Source organism: Bufo bufo, chromosome 3 (assembly GCF_905171765.1).
Source record: "Bufo bufo chromosome 3, aBufBuf1.1, whole genome shotgun sequence".
Taxonomy (NCBI): Eukaryota; Metazoa; Chordata; class Amphibia; order Anura; family Bufonidae; genus Bufo; species Bufo bufo.
In genome coordinates this window covers 558,091,028-558,096,798 of record NC_053391.1, presented here as the reverse complement: position 1 = coordinate 558,096,798, position 5,771 = coordinate 558,091,028, and positions in this window count along the sequence as shown.

Here is a 5,771-nt window from a genome sequence, read left to right as displayed (position 1 = left end):
GATTAGACGTGCATAAGTGAGTGTCACATTTAGGCCAGAAATACAGCTTTTTGCTTCCTGGGGTGAAAAAAACCCATCTGTTTCATATAGTGCACATCTGGGATTAGACGTGCATAAGTGAGTGTCACATTTAGGCCAGAAATACAGCTTTTTGCTTACTGGGGTAAAAAAAACCCCATCTGTTTCATATAGTGCCCATCTGGGATTCGACGTGCATAAGTGAGTGTCACATTTAGGCCAGAAATACGGCTTTTTGCTTACTGGGGTGAAAAAACCCTCTGATATACTGCACATCTGGGATTAGACGTGCATAAGTGAGTGTCACATTTAGGCCAGAAATACAGCTTTTTGCTTACTGGGGTGAAAAAAAACCCATCTGTTTCATATAGTGCACATCTAGGATTAGACATGCATAAGTGAGTGTCACATTTAGGCCAGAAATACAGCTTTTTGCTTACTGGGGTGAAAAAAAACCCATCTGTTTCATATAGTGCACATCTGGGATTAGACGTGCATAATTGAGTGTCACATTTAGGCCAGAAATACGACTTTTTGGTTACTGGGGTTATAAAAACCCTCTGATATACTGCACATCTTGGATTAGACGTGCATAAGTGAGTGTCACATTTAGGCCAGAAATACAGCTTTTTGCTTATTGGGGTGAAAAAACCCTCTGATATACTGCACATCTGGGATTAGACGTGAATAAGTGACTGTGAAATCTAGGCCACAAAAACGTCTTTTTGCTTACTGGGGTGAAAAAAAAACCTCTGATATACTGCACATCTGGGATTAGACGTGCATAAGTGAGTGTCACATTTAGGCCAGAAATACAGCTTTTTGCTTACTGGGATGAAAAAAAACCATCTGTTTAATATGGTGCACATCTAGGATTAGACGTGCATAAGTGAGTGTCACATTCAGGCCAGAAATACAGCTTTTTGCTTACTGCGGTGAAAAAAAACCATCTGTTTCATATAGTGCACATCTGGGATTAGACGTGCATAAGTGAGTGTCACATTTAGGCCAGAAATACAGCTTTTTGCTTACTGGGGTAAAAAAAAAAACATCTGTTTCATATAGTGCACATCTGAGATTAGACGTGCATAAGTGAGTGTCACATTTAGGCCAGAAATACGGCTTTTTGCCTACTGGGGTGAAAAAACCCTTTGATATACTGCACATCTGGGATTAGACGTGCATAAGTGAGTGTCACATTTAGGCCAGAAATACAGCTTTTTGCTTACTGGGGTGAAAAAAAACATCTGTTTCATATAGTGCACATGTAGGATTAGACATGCATAAGTGAGTGTCACATTTAGGCCAGAAATACAGCTTTTTGCTTACTGGGGTGAAAAAAAAAACATCTGTTTCATATAGTGCACATCTGGGATTAGACATGCATAAGTGAGTGTCACATTTAGGCCAGAAATACGACTTTTTGGTTACTGGGGTTATAAAAACCCTCTGATATACTGCACATCTTGGATTAGACGTGTATAAGTGAGTGTCACATTTAGGCCAGAAATACGGCTTTTTGCTTACTGGAGTGAAAAAAAACATCTGTTTCATATAGTGCACATCTAGGATTAGACGTGCATAAGTGAGTGTCACATTTAGGCCAGAAATACAGCTTTTTGCTTACTGGGGTGAAAAAACCCTCTGATATAGTGCACATCTGGGATTAGACGTGCATAAGTGAGTGTCACATTTAGGCCAGAAATACAGCTTTTTGCTTACTGGGGTGAAAAAACCCTCTGATATACGGCACATCTGGGATTAGACGTGCATAAGTGAGTGTCACATTTAGGCCAGAAATACAGCTTTTTGCTTACTGGGGTGAAAAAAAACATCTGTTTCATATAGTGCACATCTTGGATTAGACGTGCATAAGTGAGTGTCACATTTAGGCCAGAAATACGGCTTTTTGCTTACTGGAGTGAAAAAAAAACATCTGTTTCATATAGTGCACATCTAGGATTAGACGTGCATAAGTGAGTGTCACATTTAGGCCAGAAATATAGCTTTTTGCTTACTGGGGTGAAAAAAACCTCTGATATACTGCACATCTGGGATTAGACGTGCATAAGTGAGTGTCACATTTAGGCCAGAAATACAGCTTTTTGCTTACTGGGGTGAAAAAAAAACATCTGTTTCATATAGTGCACATCTGGGATTAGACGTGCATAAGTGAGTGTCACATTTAGGCCAGAAATACAGCTTTTTGCTTACTGGGGTGAAAAAACCCTCTGATATACTGCACATCTGGGATTAAACGTGCATAAGTGAGTGTCACATTTAGGCCAGAAATACAGCTTTTTGCTTACTGGGGTGAAAAAAAACATCTGTGTCATATAGTGCACATCTAGGATTAGACATGCATAAGTGAGTGTCACATTTAGGCCAGAAATACAGCTTTTTGCTTACTGGGGTGAAAAAAAACATCTGTTTCATATAGTGCACATCTGGGATTAGACGTGCATAAGTGAGTGTCACATTTAGGCCAGAAATACGACTTTTTGGTTACTGGGGTTATAAAAACCCTCTGATATACTGCACATCTTGGATTAGACGTGCATAAGTGAGTGTCACATTTAGGCCAGAAATACGGCTTTTTGCTTAGTGGAGTGAAAAAAAACATCTGTTTCATATAGTGCACATCTAGGTTTAGACGTGCATAAGTGAGTGTCACATTTAGGCCAGAAATACAGCTTATTGGGGTGAAAAAACCCTCTGATATACTGCACATCTGGGATTAGACGTGAATAAGTGACTGTGAAATTTAGGCCACAAATACGTCTTTTTGCTTACTGGGGTGAAAAAAACCTCTGATATACTGCACATCTGGGATTAGACGTGCGTAAGTGAGTGTCACATTTAGGCCAGAAATACAGCTTTTTGCTTACTGGGGTGAAAAAAAACATCTGTTTCATATAGTGCACATCTAGGATTAGACATGCATAAGTGAGTGTCACATTTATGCCAGAAATACAGCTTTTTGCTTACTGGGGTGAAAAAAACCCATCTGTTTCATATAGTGCACATCTGGGATTAGACGTGCATAAGTGAGTGTCACATTTAGGCCAGAAATACAGCTTTTTGCTTACTGGGGTGAAAAAAACCCATTTATTTTATATAGTGCACATCTGGGATTAGACGTGCATAAGTGAGTGTCACATTTTGGCCAGAAATACGGCTTTTTGCTTACTGGGGTTATAAAAACCCTTTGATATACTGCACATCTGGGATTAGACGTGCATAAGTTACTGTGAAATTTAGGCCACAAATACCGCTGTCATATAGAGTTAAAAAAAAAATTGTAGTGCAATACCCTACATCAGGGTTTTTATTGGCGGTTAATTATTTTTAACAGACTTAACCACTTTTTACTTTGCTTGGTGAACGCTAACTATGAGGCAAACATCTAATAAGGGAAACGGTCATGGTCGTGGTGGTGGTGTTGGTGGAGCCTCTGGTGCAGGGAGAGGACGTGGCCGTTCTGCCACAGCTACACGTCCTACTGAACCTACTACCTCAGGTCCCAGTAGCCGCCAGAATCTACAGCGATATTTGGTCGGGCCTAATGCCGTTCTAAGGATGGTAAGTCCTGAGCAAGTACAGACCCTAGTCAATTGGGTGGCCGACAGTGGATCCAGCACGTTCACATTATCTCCCACCCAGTCTTCTGCAGAAAGCGCACAGGTGGCGCCTGAAACCCATGCCCATCAGTCTGTCACATCACCCCTGTGCATATCGGGGAACCTGTCTGAGCCTCAAGTCATGCAGCAGTCTCTTATGCTGTTTGAAGACTCTGCTGGCAGGGTTTCCCAAGGGCATCCACCTAGCCCTTCCCCAGGGGTGGAAGACATAGAATGCACTGACGCACAACCACTTATGTTTCCTGATGACGACATGGGAATACCACCTCAGCACGTCTCTGATGATGACGAAACACAGGTGCCAACTGCTGTGTCTTTCTGCAGTGTGCAGACCGAAATGGAGGTCAGGGAGGAAGACTGGGTGGAAGACGATGCAGGGGACGATGAGGTCCTAGACCCCACATGGAATGAAGGTTAGGCCACTGACTTTCAGAGTTCGAAGGAAGAGGCAGTGGTGAGACCGAGCCAACAGCGTAGCAAAAGAGGGAGCAGGGTGCAAAAGCAGAGCAGCCGTAGCCAAAACAGTTCGCCTGCTACTGGCCACCGTCACCAGGGATCGAGCACACCAAAGGCAGCTTCAAGGAGTTCCCTAGCATGGCACTTCTTCACACAATGTGCTGATGACAAGACCCGAGTGGTTTGCACACTGTGCCATCAGAGCCTGAAGCGAGGCATTAACGTTCTGAACCTTAGCACAACCTGCATGACCAGGCATCTACATGCAAGACACGGGCTGCAGTGGAGTAAGCACCTTCAAAACCAAGAAAGGGCTCAGACTCCCTCTTCTGCTGCTGCCTCGGCCTCTTCCTCCGCGTCTGGTGGAACGTTGGAACCTGCCGCCCAGCAAACAGAGGATGTGCCACCAACAACACCACCTCCGTCACCAAGCATCTCCACCATGTCACACAGAAGCGTTCAGCTCTCCATCTCACAAACCTTTGAGAGAAAGCATAAATTCCCACCTAGCCATCCTCGATCCCTGGCCCTGAATGCCAGCATTTCTAAACTACTGGCCTTTGAAATGCTGTCATTCAGGCTGGTGGAGACGGACAGCTTCAAACAGCTCATGTCGCTTGCTGTTCCACAGTACGTCGTTCCCAGCCGCCACTACTTCTCCAGGAGAGCTGTGCCCTCCCTGCACAACCAAGTATCGGATAAAATCAAGTGTGCACTGCGCAACGCCATCTGTGGCAAGGTCCACCTAACCACAGATACGTGGACAAGTAAGCACGGCCAGGGACGCTATATCTCCCTAACTGCACACTGGGTAAATGTAGTGGCAGCTGGGCCCCAGGCAGAGAGCTGTTTGGCGCACGTCCTTCCGCCGCCAAGGATCGCAGGGCATTATTCTTTGCCTCCTGTTGCCTCCTCTTCCTACTCGGCTTCCTCCTCCTCTTCTACCACCTCCTCATCCGGTCAGCGACAGACCTTCACCACCAACTTCAGCACAGCCAGGGGTAAACGTCAGCAGGTCGTTCTGAAACTGATGTGTTTGGGGGACAGGCCCCACACAGCGCAGGAGTTGTGGCGGGGTATAGAACAACAGACCGACGAGTGGTTGCTGCCAGTGAGCCTCAAGCCCGGCCTGGTGGTGTGCGATAATGGGCGAAATCTCGTTGCAGCTCTGGGACTAGCCGGTTTGACGCACATCCCTTGCCTGGCGCATGTGCTGAATTTGGTGGTGCAGAAATTCATTCACAACTGCTGCTGCATAAAGTGCGGGCTGTCTGTGTGTGCTTCCGGCATTCTCATCCTGCTGCCGCTCGGCTGTCTGCTCTACAGCGTAACTTCGGCCTTCCCGCTCACCGCCTCATATGCGACGTGCCCACCAGGTGGAACTCCACCTTGCACATGCTGGAGAGACTGTGCGAGCAGCAGCAGGCCATAGTGGAGTTTCAGCTGCAGCACGCACGGGTGAGTCGCACTGCGGAACAGCACCACTTCACCACCAATGACTGGGCCTCCATGCGAGACCTGTGTGCCCTGTTGCGCTGTTTCGAGTACTCCACCAACATGACCAGTGGCGATGACGCCGTTATCAGCGTTACAATACCACTTCTATGTCTCCTTGAGAAAACACTTAGGGCGATGATGGAAGAGGATGTGGCCCAG